This window comes from Aquarana catesbeiana, linkage group LG11 (assembly GCF_042186555.1).
Source record: "Aquarana catesbeiana isolate 2022-GZ linkage group LG11, ASM4218655v1, whole genome shotgun sequence".
Lineage (NCBI taxonomy): Eukaryota > Metazoa > Chordata > Amphibia > Anura > Ranidae > Aquarana > Aquarana catesbeiana.
Window position 1 is genome coordinate 21638740 of NC_133334.1, and position 19857 is coordinate 21658596.

General features: G+C 45.7%; 1 protein-coding gene across 1 annotated transcript in view; it reads right to left on the reverse strand.

The window, feature by feature from the left end:
• The window catches only part of BMAL1 (basic helix-loop-helix ARNT like 1), a gene marked incomplete at its 3' end in the record, with an annotated part of 94840 nt that extends 82707 nt beyond the window's left edge, over positions 1–12133 (reverse strand). Inside the window, 1 exon segment of the mRNA XM_073604051.1 lies at positions 11992–12133.
• Between the last annotated feature and the right edge of the window lie 7724 nt (positions 12134–19857).

Below are 19857 nucleotides of genomic sequence, written 5' to 3' on the forward strand. Positions count from 1 at the left end.
CTATTACTGGCCTAGGTGATGCTTTCTGTGTGTGTGTGTGTGTGTGTGTGTGTGTGTGTGTGTGTGTGTGTGTGTGTTGTGGGGGGGGGGGGGTGCTCTGACTGGGTGAAATACAGATTGTTGTTTTCCTCCCCCGTCAGAACGGCGATCTGCCTTGTTGACACATAGGTAGATCGCCGTTCTGCCCCACCCGGGAAAACCGATCGGGGTGGCTGGTGGACATCGGGTTCGCCGGACCCACTGGTTGGCAATCCCGTGTTCCAATTGGGCAAAGCGGTCGGCATGCGCACCCCCCCCCCCCAGTGTCCTATTGCATGAAATGATGTACAGGTATGTCGTTTCCTGCAATAGAGCCGCAGTATATCTGTGGTCGGCGAGACGTTAACTGGCCCCGGTATGTGTATGTATGCGAGTTTCGAGACATTTATTAGACCGTAAGCTCCTTGAGGGGCCCTTGTGTGTGCGTATGTATTAGAGCTGCACGATTTCTGGCCAAAATGAGAATCACGATTTTTTTTTGCTTAGAATAAAAAATATCACGATTCTCACGGCATAAAATCTTTCACATTATACAAAAAAAAAAAACCCAAAAGAAAAAAAGAAACTAACCAGTTAAGTTTGTAGTAGTATAAAGGGCTAACTTTACTGGTTAGTTTTTTTTTTTTTTTTTAATTAAATAAATTTATATATATATTATATATATATATTATATATATATTATATATATATATATATATATATATATTATATATATATATATATATATATATATATATATATATATATATATATATATATATTCTAATTAGTTTTCTAGCAAAAAAAATAAAGGAAGATTTTTAACTTGAAACCAACAAATGTCAGAAAAAGGTTTTAGTGTTTAAGTAGTTAAAAACTTTTTTTTCCCCTTACATACAAAGTCTACTCCATTGACAAATTGTTACAATGTTTTATACTAAAGTTCAACTGATAAAGAATGTTTTGATTCTTGGCAGACTGTCCAGTCTCTTCCTTTCTTGATTAAAAAAAAAAAAAAAAAAAAAAAAAAAAAGAAAGGGGGGGGGGGGAGCACAGATGTGAACGTAACCCACAGGAAAGTGTTAAATGGACTGTAGCACATTTCTGCAAAAATGAAAATGCAGAGTTATGAACCAGGCCATCAATAATATTCCTCAATAGCCACAAAGAATACAAGTCCATGTTGTGTTGTACCAAATGCCTTTGCAAAACCCAGATATCACCTTGTAAAACAGTAGCAGTGACATCATCACTATGCTGTTATTATTGCCTGTGCAGAGAGCAGAGCTGCGGGAGGGGCAAAAGGAGACTCCCACCCACTACACACAGGTCCTGATCAACTGTGCCCAGTGTGAGTATAAACCCCCCCCGAGGAAGTGACCATTCACCACGAAAACATGGTCATGTGGTTTTTTTTTGGGGGGGGTTTTTTTTGTTTTTTGTTTTTTTTTTTTTTTTTAAACACAAACACACACTGCACAGTTCCACCTACTGCATATATTACATCCATCCATGGGTGCCTTCTCCTACCATAGATACCGTCCGACTTTATATATTTTACACCCAGGAAGAGTCTACAAGCACGTGACTGTAAATAGAACAAATCTCTATCATATAACAGCCAACCACAACCATATCTCCCCAATCCAGAGCAAGGGGATAGGTGGATAGAGATAGAGAGAAAATTATATATATATATATATATATAAAAAAATATGACAGAACTGCTGATAATACAGATAGAACCTTCCAGAATTACCTTCACCAGGAAAATATTTAACCAACTTGGCGCTGACATTTCTCTCCAGCAAAAGGAAATAAAATATTAACTTCGTAAACACACTGCCAGAACTTATCTGCACACAGCAGATCCACATGGCGAGGTAAATATTATGGGGACATTACACCACACAAAAAAAAAAAAAAAATTCCTCCTCTATGGGGAGAGAGCGAGAGAGAGAGAGCGAGAGAGAGCGAGAGAGAGCGAGAGAGAGCGCGAGCGAGGCGCAGGAGAGAAGGAGAGAGAGCGGAGCGCAGGAGAGAAGGAGGAGGAGAGGCGAGCGCAGGAGAGAAGGAGAGAGAGGCGAGCGCAGGAGAGAAGGAGAGAGAGCGAGCGCAGGAGAGAAGGAGAGAGAGCGAGCGCAGGAGAGAAGGAGAGAGAGCGAGCGCAGGAGAGAAGGAGAGAGCGAGCGCAGGAGAGAAGGAGAGAGCGAGCGCGAGAGAAGGAGAGAGCGACTCAATGATGGTCATGTGACAGGGGAAATAATCACATGACACGGAAAACCCGGATGTCACGCCGCACAGGTGTAACCCAATGTAAATTTCTGGCAGTTTTAGATAAATAGCGCAGTAAATGACAGGTTAGCTTTACCCCACTTGAAGTCTTGGTAGACGAAACGCGTCGGGTGTGTGACGCTACCACAGCCATCTGATTTTACTGCGCCAGATTTGTTTTTTTGTTCTTATGAACTTTTGATTTTAAACCTGATTGATTTTTATTGGAATTTTTAACTATTACAATAAAATTCCCTGGTTACTGTTTTTCTCGATCATATACGAGTAAAAATCAAGCGAGTGATCATTGGAAGAGGACCCTATTGGTACTGCTTGGGTTTTTTGCTCCTTCTCCTGGGTGAACCCGATCCCATCGGCAAAGATTGCAGGTCGTGGGGCCATTCGGAACCTTCCACTACAGATCGAGGACAGCTTTAACCTTACCGTATAAACGGTGAAAGCCCATATGACTCACCGCCAACGGGCCTGTGAGTCCATCACTTCTGGTAAGGGCATTTCACTTTACTTCCCCCCTTACTGAATATATGAAAGATCACTCTGGATGTGAATAGATACCACTGTGAGATCCATATCCATGTGAACAGCCACTGTCCCAGCCCAGCTGCAACTGTCCCACATCCCCCCTGTGTATCCAGCTGGCTTTCTTTGCTGAAGCATTTTTTGCCCATGTGAATGATTGCCTATGGGAACCCACCCTGAAAAAAAGAAAAATGCCATTTAGCCGTCGCTGGAGTACATGGAGACAGGAAATGCTGCTGGTAAACGGATGTTTAGGATCAGTTGGGCATTTTTTTTTCCCCAAATGCTCCTGAACTCTCCTCAGTTATCTTATCAGTACATGTACATGGGGTCTATAGTAGTTTTCTAGGCAGTTGTGTTTAGAGGCTTTTTTTTGGAACCCCAAAAAAAAAAAAAAAAAAAAAAGTTTTCAGAAGCTGTGTTTAGAGGCATTTCAAACGGCAAAAAGCGGCAACTCGCGTTTCATTTACAGGCGTTTTTTCATTTTTGGCTATTTTTGTTTTTTCAAACGCTTCTAGGCGCAAACGCAGTTTAAAACGGACCGTTTTTAGATGCAGTTTTTCTAGCCGTCAAGTTTAAATCGTTCAGGAGAGGTTTGGACAAACGTTCCCGTGTACATGAAGCCTAACACTGTGATGCTACAAACAAAAAAAAAAAAAAAAAAAAAAAAAAACAAAAAAAAAAAAAAAAAAAAGTTGTTTAACGCTGTCAATTGTCTATGACACACAGGAGGTATAGAAAAACTAAAAAATCAACCATCCCACCCCGTACACATGACTGGACAACACAGAAGCTTTGGCAAACTTTGAGGTCTGGTGTTGAAAAAACACTTCTATAGGACGCGACACATTGTAATATTCATCAATCCTTATAAACTGACGTTTAGGAAATGCATTGATTACAAAATTAGTAAAACATCAACTCCGATTTGCCTCCAATAATAAAAAAAAAAAAAAAAAGAAAAAAAACAACAAAACAAACTTTACAAAGTATAAAAGACAAAGTAAATTTAAACGTTGAATTAAAGTGGATGTAAACCCAAATTTTTTTTTTTTTTTTTTTTTTTTTTTTTAATGTCATAATGTAAGAGTATAAGATTTCCTATCATTTTGAGCCCAGTCTTGCCACACAGAGCTAATCCATCTCTGAGCAATCCTCTTTTTATTGTTCAGGGAGATAAATCTTGACAAACAGAGAAAAAACTTTGTCAACTCCTCCCCCCCCTTGCTGTGAGTGACAGGTGATTTACATATCTCGTGCACTAGCCTAAGACATGCATTAATTTTTTAATTCCCTCCCCCACTCCTTTCTTCAGCAGCTCTGCAAGGATTGGCTGTTCCACACCTCAGCATGATTGGGACATGCTGATGTCCATGTGGTTACTTTTACTGTCTTTTCACTGGATGTTAGAGAACATCGCAGAAGTTCAGTGTAAGAAATTACACAGGAGAAAAATGCATATTGACAAGGGGGAGTGTAGAGGTGGGCGGGGAGTCTACTGACATCACGACTCCACCCACCGAACTCCCAGACAAACAGACCCGCCCACAGAATCTGCAGTTTTTCGGGTCTCATAACAGACAGAGGAGAGACATTTGACAGGTAAAGATACATGCAGGAGGCATGTATATCCTTATAGATAACCCCTATGGCAGTAGTTTAGAAAGGATGACATTGGGTTTACATCCACTTTAAAAAAACCTTTGTGTCCCCCCTTTATTTTGGGCAGAGTAAACCACCCGTCTTTTTTTTTTTTTTTTTTTTTCTTTTGGCTGTGTGCCACTGGAGAGATTCCCCTTCACTTCCTGTACCATAGCCATAACAGGAAGTGAGGGAATCCCATACACTAGGACTAGTGTACCCATTGGAAGATTTTTCCCGCTTTTTCCTGTTCTGGCGCCAACCCAACATTTGGGATTTTCTTGCACTCTTGGTAATAATGGTCCCCAGGACAAATATCTAGAGGGTGAATCTCCCGTAGCCTCCCTGGCGGTTTTCCCGAGTGTGGCTCGGGGGGTAAAATTCAGGACCATTAGCGGTAACCCCGAGCCACATTCGGGATTGCATCGCAGGATCCTGGTGCCTCCTTACTTACCTTGTCCCCGGGATCCTGCGATGTCCCCCGCAGTGTCCGCGGGCTGTGTCCTGTTCCGAAGCCTCTCTGTGCCAGGCTCCGTTCCCTGCGAGCGGCGCGACGCACGGGGGCGGAGCCTGGCGGCAAATTCAAAAAAATGTAAAAAGCATAACACATACAGTACTGTAATCTTACAGATTACAGTACTGTATGAAATCATTTCACATCCCATTTGTCCCCAGTGCTCTGGCCCATGCCCTGCATGCAGTTTTATATTGCATATACTGTTCTTTCTGCCTGGAAACTGGAGATTGTCCATAGCAACCAAAAAGTGTCCCTTTACGTCAAAAATGGCTTTAGACCAGCTAGAAAACAGCGATAGTAAATTAGAACACTTGCAGAATTGAGCGATAGTGAATTGTGTGGAAATTTATTTTATTACTATTTATTTTTATTTTTTGTAATTATTTATTTTTATTTATTATATTATAATTTATGTTTTTGTGTTTCAAACTTTATCATACCCGGGATATCTACTAGACTCTTGTTTGGACAGATTTAAGTGTTATTGTTAAGAATTACAGGCCTACAATATAAAACGCCAAATTTCTATGCAAAATAATTGTACCGCTTTCAGCACCTAAAATCCGAAATAATCATACCGCCAGGGAGGTTAATGGGGACACAGACAGCAAAAAAAAAAAAAAAATCCCTCTCCAAAACAAAAAATTTAAATAAAAAATAATATAAATAGGTAGAGATAATGTAATATAATATATCATATAATTAGATTGAGATAATATAAAATATAATATAAATAGAGAGAATATAATATAATATAAAATAGAGAGAATATAATATAAATAGAGAGAATATAATATAAAATAGAGCGAATACCGAATATAATATAAATAGAGATAATATAATATAAATAGAGATAATATAATACTGTATAATATAATAATATAGATAGAGATAATATAATAATATAAATAGAGAATATAATATAATACTGTATAATATAACAGAGATAATATAATATAAATAGATAGAGATAATATAGATATATACTCTCTCAACAACAAAATCCAAAAAAAAAAAAAAACAAAAAAACAAAAAAAAAAACAAAAACAAAAAAACAAAACACAAAACAGTTTTCTATGCAGTTGCACGCTTTCAATAGAAAAGTCAGGGATCTCCTATCAGGAGACATTGAAGGGCTCACTAAACTCAAGACAGCAAACAACTCACCTGGCAGGGTAAGTAAGGGTGACGGGGGAGATGAACCTAGGAGCTTGCACTCCTTTAAAAGAATAAAAAGGGCCCACATGAAGCAGCAGTGCGAGTATTGAAAGCACAGGAAGAGTAACAAGCACTAAAGCAACTGTGACAGAAGGGATGGACCCAGGAGCTTGCACTCCAAGGGGTACAGATAAAGCAGCAGACCATGGTGTATCAGGAGCCCGGGTCAGCCAATGAGGGAAGTCGGTTTTAAGCCTCCTACAGACAGGCAGCGCGCTTTTGGGTTCATTAAAACTTGAGACGCCTTTTTCCTGGCCTGGTGCAGAGAGAAGTTCACACAGAAGTGTAGGTATACCCCCCCACAGATCAGCGACCATCTGAGGGTCTCGGCGTTTAGAAACGGCACGCAGTTTGCACATTGATTTCTAAAAGTTTTGGGGGTTTTTAATGGTCGGCAACAAGCCTGGAACATCTTTCATTGTTTCCCTTCTGCTAAAAAGTTTAACGGCCCGAGCACAGAAACATAAGAACGCCGCGCTGGGACCCATACAGATCGTCTTTTTTTAGTACAGGTGTGAATGTCTAATTCCCAACGTTTCCATGTATATGGCGGCATTTAGCAGCGTACTCTAGCGCCATGTTCAGAGTCATAAAAAATAAATAATAATAATAATAATAATAATAATAATAATAATAATAAAAAAAAGGGACTGAAGAGGACCCATCAAATAGACATCAGTGGGGCAACTCTGGGGGTGGGCGGGACACAGCAGTGGGGGGCTTCCACAGGTTCAGGGAGGAACTATCACAGGGCAGGGGTGCAGCAATTGGGCTACCAAAGGTTCAAGGGGGGAGGAGACAGCAATGGTGGGGGCTACCATGGGTTCAGGGGGAAGAAGAGTAGTGGGGGCTATGACGGGCCGGGGGGGTGACTACCATGGGGCAGCAGGGGGGGCTACCACAGGTCCAGGGGGGACAGCAGTGGGGGCTACCACGAATTGAGGGGGGACTACCATGGGGCAGCAGTAGAGGCTACCATGGGAAAGGTTGGGGGGGCTACTACAGGTTCAAGGGGGACAGCAATGGTGGGGGCTACCATGGGTTCAGGAGGATGGAGAGTAGTGGGGGCTATGATGGATTCGGGGGGGGGGGGGGGGGACGGACTACCACAGGGCAGCAGTGGGGGCTACCACAAGTTCAGGAGGGACTACCATGGGGCAGCAGTAGAGGCTACCATGGGAAAGGGGGGACTACCACAGGTTCAAGGGGGACAGCACTGGGGGCTACCACAGGTTCAGGGGGGAGACAGCAATGGTGGGGGGGGGCTACCATACATTCAGGGGGAAGGAGAGTAGCGGGGGCTATGACGGGTTCAGGGGGGACTACCATGGGGCAGCAGTAGAGTCTGCCTAGGGAAAGTTTGGGGGGGCTAATACAGGTTCAGGGGGAACAGGACCGGGGGTCTACCACATGTTCAGGGGGGGGGGGAGACAGCAATGGTGGGGCTACCATGGTTTCAGGAGGAAGGAGAGAAGCAGGGGCTATGACGGGTTCGGGGGGGGGGGGGGGGGACTACCACGGGGCAGCAGTGGGGGCTCCTACAGGTTCAGGGGGGGCTACCATGGGAAAGGGGGGGGGCTACCACAGGTTCAAGGGTGACAGCACTGGGGGCTACCACAGGTTCGGGGGGGTGGGGGAAAACAGCAATGGTGGGGGTTACCATAGGTTCAGGGGGAAGGAGAGTAGTGGGGGCTATGATGGGTTCGGGGGGGGGGGGGGGGGAGACTATCATGGGGCAGCATTGGGGGCTACCACAGGTTCAGGGGGGACTACCATGGGGCAGCAGTTGTGGCTACCAAAGGTTCAAGGGGGACAGCACTGGGGGCTACTACAGGTTCGGGGGGAAGACAGCAATGGTGGGGGCTACCATAGATTCAGGGGGAAGGAGAGTAGTGGGGGCTATGAACCCGTGGGGGCTACCACGGGTTCAGGAGGGACTACCACGGGGCAGCAGTTGGGGCTACCATGGGTTCAAGAGGGACAGCACTGGGGGCTACCACGGGTTCAGGGGGGGGGGGGGGGGGGACAGCAAGTGATTATTAACAACAAAATAGAAAATGGCACAGGGCAGACAGAAGTAACATCCAAGGCTTGTACTCTGAATGCATTCAGGGGGGCCCCACCAGCCGGTGTCTCCAGCACTGGGGTCTCCACCACAAATACAGAAGTGATCAGTTCTGGGCTGCACTTCATTGCTGTGTTGAGACCATAATAACAGAATGGTACTGGTAGTGACAGCAATGGAGGGCGCCGTGCAGAGCCGGAATAGTACCGTCCACTCCAGGTGCCCTGGTACGGAAGAAGAGTCACCAACACATTCGGGACGCATCACTTGGGGTCAAATACAGACAACATTTGGAGTCCACATGGGGCCCTTTCCATGGTCCCTTGAGGACGGGGCCCTGTGTGTGTGGCCTAAAATAAATGTGATAATCTGTGTTAGTCACCAGAACGTGAAGATTACTTCCTCACCACAAATACTGGAGTAGCCAGTAATACCAGCTGTGACTGAAGATCTACAAGGCGCTACTCTGAAGAGCTTGCACTCTAGGAACATTCAGAGAGTCCAAGAATCCCACATCAGCAACAGACCGATAAAAGGTGAACCCGGTACACATCAGATGTGGGGAAATCAGCAATAGGCATATCATGCTGATGGAAGAGCTGATCCCAGGAGCTTGCACTCTGGGTGGGGTCACTATCAGACAGCAGGGGGGGGGGGACAGAGCAGACTCATAGGGTGGGATATCCTCAGACACTGGGTGGGTGTATTTTAGGAGTCCCCGGCAGTAAAGATTTCAGGAGGGACTCAATCAGAACACAGAGAAAGCAGCTAGTCCCAGGAGCTTGCACTCTACATACATTAAGAGACCAGGGAATTCCACCAACAGGCAGGAAAGGGCAGAACACGCATACAGGGACACATAAAAAGTAAAATGCAGATTTGGGAGGATAGAGGGCTGACCCCAGGAGCTGGCACTCTACATAGATAGCAAGGTCACTGGCACAGAGCACTGCAGACAGCAGCAGATGGTGACTGATCAGCCGGTGACAATCCTCAGTACAGGGGCCCTATTAATAAATGGGGGGGTTATCCTCAGTACAGGGGCCCTACTAAAAAATGGGGGGGGGGTTATCCTCAGTACAGGGGCCCTATTAATAAATGGGGGGGGTTATCCTCAGTACAGGGGCCCTATTAATAAATGGGGGGGGTTATCCTCAGTACAGGGGCCCTATTAATAAATGGGGGGGGGTATCCTCAGTACAGGGGCCCTATTAATAAATGGGGGGGTATCCTCAGTACAGGGGCCCTATTAATAAATGGGGGGGTATCCTCAGTACAGGGGCCCTATTAATAAATGGGGGGGTATCCTCAGTACAGGGGCCCTATTAATAAATGGGGGGGTATCCTCAGTACAGGGGCCCTATTAATAAATGGGGGGGGGGTATCCTCAGTACAGGGGCCCTATTAATAAATGGGGGGGGGGGGGTATCCTCAGTACAGGGGCCCTATTAATAAATGGGGGGGGGGTATCCTCAGTACAGGGGCCCTATTAATAAATGGGGGGGGTAGCCTCAGTACAGGGGCCCTATTAATAAATGGGGGGGGGTATCCTCAGTACAGGGGCCTTATTAATAAATGGGGGGGGTATCCTCAGTAAAGGGGCCTTATTAATAAATGGGGGGGGGGTATCCTCAGTAAAGGGGCCTTATTAATAAATGGGGGGGGGTATCCTCAGTACAGGGGCCCTATTAATAAATGGGGGGGTTATCCTCAGTACAGGGGCCCAATAAATGGGGGGGGGGTTATCCTCAGTACAGGGGCCCTACTAAAAAATGGGGGGGGGGGGGGGTTATCCTCAGTACAGGGGCCCTATTAATAAATGGGGGGGGGGGTTATCCTCAGTACAGGGGCCCTATTAATAAATGGGGGGGGTTATCCTCAGTACAGGGGCCCTATTAATAAATGGGGGGGGGGTATCCTCAGTACAGGGGCCCTATTAATAAATGGGGGGGTATCCTCAGTACAGGGGCCCTATTAATAAATGGGGGGGTATCCTCAGTACAGGGGCCCTATTAATAAATGGGGGGGTATCCTCAGTACAGGGGCCCTATTAATAAATGGGGGGGGGGTATCCTCAGTACAGGGGCCCTATTAATAAATGGGGGGGGGGTATCCTCAGTACAGGGGCCCTATTAATAAATGGGGGGGTAGCCTCAGTACAGGGGCCCTATTAATAAATGGGGGGGGGGTATCCTCAGTACAGGGGCCTTATTAATAAATGGGGGGGGTATCCTCAGTAAAGGGGCCTTATTAATAAATGGGGGGGGGTATCCTCAGTAAAGGGGCCTTATTAATAAATGGGGGGGGTATCCTCAGTACAGGGGCCCTATTGATAAATGGGGGGGGGTATCATCAGTACAGGGGCCCTATTAATAAAATGGGGGGGGGGGTTATCCGCATTACAGGGGCCCTATTAATAAAATGGGGGGGGGTTATCCTCAGTACAGGGCCCTATTAATAAAATGGGGGGGGTTATCCTCAGTACAGGGCCCTATTAATAAAATGGGGGGGTATCCTCAGTACAGGGCCCTATTAATAAAATGGGGGGGGTATCCTCAGTACAGGGGTCCTATTAATAAATGGGGGGGGGGTATCCTCAGTACAGGGGCCCTATTAATAAATGGGGGGGGGTATCCTCAGTACAGGGGCCCTATTAATAAATGGGGGGGTATCCTCAGTACAGGGGCCCTATTAATAAATGGGGGGGGTATCCTCAGTACAGGGGCCCTATTAATAAATGGGGGGGGTAGCCTCAGTACAGGGGCCTTATTAATAAATGGGGGGGGGTATCCTCAGTACAGGGGCCCTATTAATAAATGGGGGGGGGTATCATCAGTACAGGGGCCCTATTAATAAAATGGGGGGGTTATCCGCATTACAGGGGCCCTATTAATAAAATGGGGGGGTTATCCTCAGTACAGGGCCCTATTAATAAAATGGGGGGGTTATCCTCAGTACAGGGCCCTATTAATAAAATGGGGGGGGGGTTATCCTCAGTACAGGGGCCCTATTAATAAATGGGGGGGGGTATCATCAGTACAGGGGCCCTATTAATAAATGAGGGGGGGGGTATCATCAGTACAGGGGCCCTATTAATAAAATGGGGGGGTTATCCGCATTACAGGGGCCCTATTAATAAAATGGGGGGGGGTTATCCTCAGTACAGGGGCCCTATTAATAAAATGGGGGGGGTTATCCTCAGTACAGGGGCCCTATTAATAAAATGGGGGGGGTTATCCTCATTACAGGGGCCCTATTAATAAAATGGGGGGGGGTTATCCTCAGTACAGGGTCCTATTAATAAAATGGGGGGGGGGGTTATCCTCAGTACAGGGCCCTATTAATAAATGGGGGGGTTATCCTCATTACAGGGGCCCTATTAATAAAATGGGGGGAGTTAACCTCAGTACAGGGGCCCCATAATAATAAATGGCCCCAGTGGCCCCCCTGAGCAGCCATGGCTGTCAGAACTTAGGGCCCCCTCAGAAGGCGGCTTGTCCCAGGAGCTTGCACTCTACACACATGAAGAGAGTGCAGGGGGGACCCCCAGCCAGCCATGCAGGAGATATGGGGGGTTTATTATGACAGCAGACAGGGAAAGCCCCAGAAGCTTACACTCTACATGTAGTCAGATATAATGCAATGACTGAGGACTAGCCCCAAGAGCTAGCACTCTCCTGTCAGGACTCCCCTCCCCCAGCCCAGGCCGGTCACTCACCCTTCCTCCGCACACTCCGAGCTCTCACACAAACAGCCGCGTCCGTGACCTACTTTCTACCCTCACTAAATGTCGCACCACTAACCTACTTTTCAGCCAATGACGTGCGCCGGCTCCACGGCTGCCCGTGCCAACCAATAGGCGAAGCCTCCGCCGACAGCCAGCCAACCGGCGCCCTCACTTGCGAGACGTCCCTCCCCCTTGCGACACTGCCTAGCCCCAGCCAATAAGGAAGACGCCTCCTGCCAAGGAGGGGAGGAGCGATGGAGGCTCCGGGAAGCCATGTTGGCGGTGGCAGGGGAAGGGGAAAAAAATAAATAAAAAGCTCGCGGCAGCCATATTGCTGGTGGCAAAGTCTCTTGTTGCTAAGGGGGTCCGTGTTGTCTGTACAGTCCCTGGTTTCCAGTGTTCACTAAATACACAAAACGCAAATTATTCCTGATCTGCAAATGTGGGTGTTATCATAAAGATAGACATTCACTCTTAAAGAGGGGTCCCTGTCTAGGATTGCCACCTTTTCTTCAAGCCAAACCCCAACACTTTAGCGGTCTGGAACACCTTTGGGTGCCCCGAGGAGAGTAGTGATGCGGTGCCCATAGCGTGCCGCAGCAAACTCTGGGTGTGGCCAAATTGCTCTTGCTGACATCACCCTGCACCCCAGTGATGCCGAACCTTCCCCCCCACCCCATACAACCGCCCCTCAGCTCCTGGACGGCAACAGATTTATGTGCGACTATCTTGGTTACTTGGGGAGCCACAGCCCGGTCTGAATAAAGTGTCCGGGTTTCAGTCCGTCTGAAACCTAAACACATGATTCAAAACCCGGATTGTCCGGGTGAATCCCGGACAGGTGGCAACCCTACCCCTGTCAGATAAAATGCCTGAGACCTGCTGACGGGCTCCTTTAGCCTCGGTTCACACCAGAGGCGGCACGACTTGCAGGTCGCCTCACCGAGGCGACCTGCACATGACTGCCCGGGCGACTTGCAAAACGACTTCTGTATAGAAGTCTATGCAAGTCGCCCCAAGTCGCCCCCAAAGTCGTACAGGAACCTTTTTCTAAGTCGGAGCGACTTGCGTCGCTCCCCTTAGAACGGTTCCATAGCACAGAACGGGAGGCGACTTGTCAGGCGACTAGGTCGCCTGACAAGTCGTCCCTGTGTGAACCGAGTCTTAACCACTTGCCTACAGGGCGCTTTTACCCCCCTTCCTGCCCAGGCCAATTTTCAGCGTTCAGCGCTGTCACACTTACAATGACAATTTTGCGGTCATTACATTTTTATCTTTTTTTTTTCACACAAATAGAGCTTTCTTTTGGTGGTATTTAATCACTGCTGGGTTTTTTATTTTTTGCTAAACAAATGAAAAAAGACCAAAAGTGTTGAAATAAAAACAAACATTTTTCATAGTTTGTTATAAACTTTTGCAAAAAGGTCATTTTTTTCCTTCCCTGATAGACACTGATAGGCATCCCTGATGGGCACTGCTATGTGGTGCTAATAGGCGGCACTGATAGGCTGCACTGATGGGCACTAATAGGTGGCACTAATAGGCCCTACTGGTAGGCGATAATGATGGGCACTGATAGGCAGCACTGGTATATGACACTAAGGAAGAGGCACCAATGGGCACTGATTGGCAGCATTGGTGGGCACTGATTGGCAGCTCTGATGGGCAATGATTGGCAGCACTGATGGGCACTGATAGGTGGCACTGGTAGGCGATAATGATGGGCACTGATAGGCTACACTGATGGGCACTGATAGGCAGCCCTGATGGGCAATGATTGGCTGCACTGATGGGCACTGATAGGTGGCACCGGTAGGCAATAATTATGGGCACTGATAGGCTGCACTGATGGGCACTGATAGGTGGCACTGAGAGGCGGCACTGGTAGGCAATAATTATGGGCACTGATAGGCTACACTGATGGGCACTGATAGGCAGCCCTGATGGGCAATGATTGCCTGCACTGATGGGCACTGATAGGTTTTCATAGGCTTACCGCCGTTCTGCCCCTCTCGGGAGCGATCGGCGGGTCCTGGCGGACATTGGGGTCCGCTGGACCCGCTGATTGGCTCCCGCGGTGTCCAATCACAGCAGGAGCTGGCCGCTGGGCACATGCGTACCGCAGACCTGGAAGAGCGAAATCACGTACCTGTACGTGATTTTGCACAGAAGAGCCGCCTCGCAGTATATGTACGTGGGGGCGGTCGACAAGTGGTTAAAGAGTAACTCCAAATTTGCTGAGAAAAAAAAACCCTCCCCCCTTCTGGGTGATATATATATATATTGCAGATTCCGACCTTTTGTTAGTCTGAAGAAATAGCTGTTTGTTTCTCTTTGTCCATGTGTGAATGTGAACGGGAGTGACTTTATAATTATCAATCAGGTGCTGCACTTGCAGGGTTCTAATGAGGAAAGTGGCAAGGTCTGCGTCCTTTTAGACTTGGTTTCCCTTTGTGAGTTTCTCACCAAGAATGACATTTTTGTTGCAGGGGATGCCCAAAATCTGACTTGTATCTTTTTTTTTTTCCTTTCGCAAATTTCTTTTTATTAAGATTTTGCATAGTACAAAAGACACAAAAAATAAAGTAAACAAAACCACACCAAGCAGGGCGGGATTCATAGAAATCACAAGTAAAATCTAGAAACTCCCACAATGTGCAGACTTCTGGGAAAATCAGTGAGCCAATCACAGCAGCAGAAAGTGACATTCCTGGGGGGGGGTGGGGGCGTTCCGGTTCTGTACATAATCTGTGTACAGAGCGCCTCCAGTTTGCCATATTGCATTCATTTTAATAACATTCAATTACAATATGACTCGCGTGTAGCAATTGTATTTGCTATACATATTTTTTTAATTTTTTAATTTTTTTATTTGCTATTTTTTACACTTGGGTTTTGTTTTTGTTTTTTTGTCTAAATCCGGAAAAAGTGTATCATCTGCCTCCCCCCGCCCCTTCAGCATATGGTATAGACTTCATAGCCATGGGGCTTTAGCCCAAACCTTGGTTCTTTTCCATTTGTAGCAAAAATAATGCCACATTTTTCCAGAATCTCAGCTCTCCAATCCTACTTTGATGTTCATGAAGTGACACTTATGCCGCGTACACACGGTCGGACTTTTCATCTACAAAAGTCCAACGGACGCCGACGGACTAAAGCTGGCTGGTAATCCGATCGTGTGTGGGCTTCTCCGGACTTTCAGCAGACTTTTTCAGCCTCAAATCCGACGGACTTTAGATTTGAAACATGCTTCAAATCTTTACGTCGTAACTACGACGGACCCCGAAATCCGCTCGTCTGTGTGCTAGTCCGACGGACAAAAACCCATGCTAGGGCAGCTATTGGCTACTGGCTATGAACTTCCTTATTTTAGTCCGGTGTACGTCATCACGTACGAATCCGTCGGACTTTTGTGTGGTCGTGTGTAGGCAAGTCCGTTCGTTAGAAAGTCTGCTGCAAGTCCGCCGAAAGTCCGCCGGAAGTCCGCCGGAAGTCTGTCGGACAGGCTGTCGGACTTTTGTAGACGAAAAGTCCGACCGTGTGTACGCGGCATTAGGAAACTCATTAAACACACGAGTCTGGTGCACCACCTAGTGGCGCAGAGAAGAAACTACAAGTCATAAAAAAAAAAAAAAATCTAACATTAGAGGCTCTTTTACACCTTAGAATTGAGTTAATGTGTGCTGCATCGAAATGGATGGGTTGTCTACCCACTTGTACATGCTTAACCACTTGCTTGCCGGGCACTTCACCCCCCACCCCCTTCCTGCCCAGGCCAATTTTCAGCTTTCAGAGCTGTCACACTTTGAATGACGATTGCGCGGTCATGCTACACTGTACCCATATGACATTTTTATCATTTTTTTTTCACACAAATAGAGCTTTCTTTCGGTGGTAGTTAATCACCACTGAGGTTTTTTATTTTTTGCTAAAAAAAAAAAAAAGAACGAAAATTAAAAAAACAAAAAACATGTTTCATAGTTTGTTTTGAAATTTTAAAATTTTGAAAACAGGTAATTTCAGACAGGAAGTTTCTCCTTCATTGATGTGCACTGATGAGGCTGCACTAATGGGCACTGATAGGCTGCACTGATAGGCTACACTGATGGGCACTGATAGGTGGCACTGATGGCACTTAAAGGTGGCACTGAGATGTGGCACTGATGGTTGGCACTAATGGGTGGCACTGATAGGTGGCACTGATACGTGGCACCGATGATCACTGATGGGTGGCACTGATGGGCACTGACATTGCGCTCCCAGCATAGAGACCGGTGTCTCACCGTGATTCCCGATTCCGGGTCACCTGATCGCTGTGATAGCCCTTGATTGGCTATCACAGTGATCAGTCACTGTGAAGCCCGTCCCCATGTGTTTTTTTTTTTGTTTTTTTTACTCTGTGAATGGAGGAGAGAGATACATCATATCTCTCTCTCCTGGCAGAGAAAAAGGAAACAGTGTGCGTAAAAAAAATTAAATTAAACTAATAATAAATAAATAAAACAAAAAAAAAATACCTAGATCAAGGTTTGATCTAGGTCAGTGCCAGGGTTAGTTTTTGGGGTCAAGGTCAAAGGTCAAGGCCCGGGTCAAAGGTCAGGGTCAGTATATTTTTTTGGACAGGATTTTTTTTTTAAATTAGTGTAGCAGTCTCCCCGACTTACGAGGGCCTGATGGTGACCCCCAGAGCCAGGGAGAACTGACATTCCTCCTCAGGGTGCAGGTTACTAAGCATAGTGGGCGTGGTGCAAGGTGAAAAGATTGGGCGCCAGTCACTTTATGCAAAAATAAACAAAGAGAGTTTCATTTATCTTAACAGGAACGGTGGGGAGAGAGGGTTAGGGCTCAGGACACCCTTAGGCAAAGGCAATAGCAATTAGGCAAACTGTAGACAAAGATAGAACTAGGCAGTCAGCAATACAGAATGAGGGTCTTTAAAGTGGAGTTCCACCCACTTTTGCAACTCTTCAGCATCCCTCACTAAACTGTGCACTGTAAACAAATTAAATTTTTTTTTTTTTTTTCTCAGCACCTACTGTATATCTGCTGTATTCATTTTTCACTTCCTCCTCCCTGGCCGCGGCCCATCGCATCATTTCCTGTTTGCAATGCCTTCTGGGAAGGGGCGGCAACTTCCTCTGAAACTGCCGTTGCTATGGAAACCTGACCTGAAACCTATTACACTGCTTGTGCTGCACTGAGCATGTGCGAGATCTGCAAGGATGAGATCCAGAAAGAAATACAGTCTGGCTTCAGATGCCCACACTTAAGATGGCCACGGCCTGCTGTAAGTTTATAAAATAACAAACTACTGCTATAAACTAACAAAACAGACCTTAGTTTACAGACTAACTTTACTAGAATACATTAAGCTTGTGTATTATAGGGGTATTTTTATTTAAAAAGTATCATTTTGGCCAGAACACCACTTTAAGCTGAATGCAGCAATCTGTTTCTTGTAGAAAAGGCTGTCTCCTATGGCAAGAACTTCTCTTAAAGTATCCTACTGCAGATCTTCCAGCTTAACTCACAGTATCCCCCCTATGGATCTTCCATCTTAACTCACAGTAACCCACTGTAGATCCTTAAGCTCAGCTCGCCGTCTTTCACTAGACTTCTTGGACTCTCAGATACCTGCTGGATTCCCAAGCTTCACCCACAGCTATACTTTATCTTCAAGCTTTACTCACAGCTACCCGCTGTCTTCCTGGATGAGTCTCCACTGAAGCTTTCCACTTACATTACCGTCCCCGGCTAGTGAAGCATCTGCTCTGGTACTCCTTCAGAACTTCATCCCATTTGCCTCCGGTAACAGGAGTGGTCATCCCTTTGCGGCAACTGCTTCTCCTTTACCTCCAGCAACGACCAGGCTTCCCTCGGGCTGAGCCTCTAACACACGCAGTTCTGCCCCAGGCTTCGGGCTTAACCTTTGCTGCTCCTCCTTTTGCGGAACCCTGAACTACTGAATAGGTCTTACGTAGACCCAGCAGCCAGTATGACTCCTGGATAGGCCTCAGGCTTCAGGCCTCGCAACCAGGAGTTACTCAACATACACCCACCCAGGCCGCAGCCCCGGGCGGGAAGAACCCTGACTCCTCCAGAAAAAATAGCCTATTCCAGCATGCACAGCGGCCAAAGAAACTCCTGCTGATTGGCTGAGACAACTTATTTACCCATCACCTGAATTCACTGTAATCCATCATCCTAATGCCAAAGGCAACAGTGCCACCTGTTGACAGGAGAGAGAAACTACAAATTAAACTCAGACTTAAGACAGAAATCAGTGGATCAAAACTACCAATTAGCCAGGCTAGTTACCACCTAGCACAACTAGAATAATTAGCAGCCCTGTTTAGGACCAGGGTGCTACATTAGTTACATAGTTACATAGTAGGTGAGGTTGAAAAAAGACACAGGTCCATCAAGCCCAACCTATGTGTGTGATTATATGTCAGTATTACATTGTATATCCCTGTATGTTGCGGTCATTCAGGTGCTTATCTAATAGTTTCCCTCCGCTGAGACCACCTCCTGTGGAAGGGATTTCCACATCCTTGCCGCTCTTACAGTAAAGAACCCTCTATGTAGTTTAATGTTAAACCTCTTTTCTTCTAATTTTAATGAGTGGCCACGAGTCTTGTATTAATTAGTATTAGTGTCAGTGCGTTTTTAGGTAGGATAAAAAATAAATAAATAAAGCAATATGTTTTTGGGATGTACTACAGGTACATACGACAACTAACATATAAATATGTGGTATCGCTGCAATCACCAGGAGCAGGAGAATTTAATTTGGATTGCTCTTCGGTTAAAGGTTATGGTAGTACCCAGAAATATACAGCTAAATAAAAAAATATTTTTTTTTTTTATACTATTTTGGGCCAGTTTTCCTTTGATAATGAAAAGATTCAGGAGATATCCATTACCATTTACCACCATATGAAAGCCCAATTTGCCCTGAAAAAAACACGGTATAATCCACCTGGATGGGAAAATAGTTGTAATGATATGTACGGTTTTACTAACATAAGTTAAAGTTGCAAAATTGTGCTTAGGCATTAACATTTGTTTTACCCTTAGGCAGGAAAGGGTTAAAGGGACATTTAAATGTGGAGTTAGGCTTTAACATTCCTTTTTCAAAGCACCAGCGCTCTGGATTCAATTCCCTCCAAGACATAACTTACATGGAGTTTGTAGTTTCCCTCCATGTTGGTATAATGTGCACATCATTGTATGGTTAGAGAGCTACTGGTACTCACCTTTCCAGCGCTCCACCCGGCGTCAGCTGGTGTTAGAGCTTAGAGGGAGCAGTGACATTACCCCTTCATACTGTATAACGCTGGGGCTGATTTACTAAAACTGGAGAGTGCAAGCTCTGCATAGAAACCAATCAGCTTTCAAGTTTTATTGTCAAAGCTTAACTGAACAAGCTGAAGTTAGAAGCTGATTGGCTAATGTACAGCTGCACCAGATTCTAAATGCTCCAGTTTTGGTAAATCAACCCCAGTGCCTGCCAGATCCATGTCCTCCGTCATGGGAGGAGGAAGCACTTGGTATTTTGTGCGGTTCCTTTCGTTCCCAAATTAACATTCGGACGAATTCTCGTTATTCGGAGATTCGGATATATTCGAATACCCGAATTACAATCTAAACTAATTTTACCGAATGCTCCGAAATTAAATTCGGACTGAAATTCGAATCGAATTTTACATCAAACTTCAGTCGAATTCTAACTACACATATTGCTGAAGTCAAAGACTGTGTGTGTTATTAGAGAAGCATTTCGAAATAATGCTGTTTTAGTTAAGCCAAAGGTGATTTAAAGAGTCATTGTAATCATTTGATGAATATTTTTCT